This window comes from Jaculus jaculus, chromosome 1 (assembly GCF_020740685.1).
Source record: "Jaculus jaculus isolate mJacJac1 chromosome 1, mJacJac1.mat.Y.cur, whole genome shotgun sequence".
Taxonomy (NCBI): domain Eukaryota; kingdom Metazoa; phylum Chordata; class Mammalia; order Rodentia; family Dipodidae; genus Jaculus; species Jaculus jaculus.
Genome location: NC_059102.1, coordinates 52508512 through 52509503, shown reverse-complemented (window position 1 = coordinate 52509503; position 992 = coordinate 52508512). Strand labels below are relative to the sequence as shown.

The window sequence follows — 992 nt, the reverse complement described above, 5'->3', positions numbered from 1 at the left end:
GCTGACCTGGGTTTCACTTCACTCTGTAGTCCCAGGGTGGCCTTGAACTCATGGTGATCCTCCTACCTCTGCCTCCCAAATGCTGGGAATAAAGGCGTGAGCCACCATGCCCGGTTTGATTACAGTTTTTTTTTTTAACTCAGTGTTTTTTGGTTCAAGGTAAATAAATAAATGCAAGTAAAATGCTCTGGAAATTATTTTAAAGAAATACTTTACCTTTATTCTGACGTTGATTTTGTAGAAAAATGTTCCCAAGTAGTAGACTTAGCTTTTGGGAATAGACTTATATAAAAATTCATAGGCAAAGGGGAAAGTGTTCGGGGGGGCGGGGGGAGGGAATTACCATGGGATATTTTTTTATAATCATGGAAAATGTTAATAAAAATTTAAAAATTAAAAAAAATCATAGGTTAATACACATAAAATATGCATCATAGATATCCCCGGAGGTCACTCTCCCAGGAGTTCTGTCCAGGTGAGGCGGGGCCGCGTAGGGCTCTGCTCCATGGTGTACAGTCCCTTTCTACAGGACTGGGGATGACTCTGTGCCTTGAGTCTGCACCTGCATCTTTCTATAGCTTCTCACAGCCTGTGGACAATGCTGACGAGACCAATTATGCAAGAAACAATATAAAAAAAAAATCCACGTGAAAATCAATGAGTATGTGTTCTAATCAATCCATGCTTCTTGAAAACTTCCTGGTATAATAAAGTACATAGATCTTGAGAAAAGAATATCTACTTAACTAATATGGGACAATGTTCCATCTTACTTTTACCTTAAAAATACAAATTAAAAATGATAATAAGATTTTTTTTCATTCATTTAGCTACAAAACAACAACAACCAAAATATTTATGGGGCTGGGGAGATGCTCAGTGGACAAGGTACTTGCCACACAAGTGTTAGGATGAGTTCAGATTTTCAGCATCCATGTAAATTCAGAGTAGGTGTGATATCCTGCCTGTAATCTCAGTGAAAACAGGGAACC

At 38.3% G+C, this 992-nt stretch overlaps 1 non-coding gene across 1 annotated transcript; it reads left to right on the top strand.

The window, feature by feature from the left end:
* Nucleotides 1-431: 431 nt before the first annotated feature.
* Nucleotides 432-631, top strand: LOC123458376. Its single transcript, XR_006635635.1, has one exon. It is a non-coding gene; the product is annotated as a small nucleolar RNA SNORA73 family (small nucleolar RNA).
* Nucleotides 632-992: the final 361 nt, after the last annotated feature.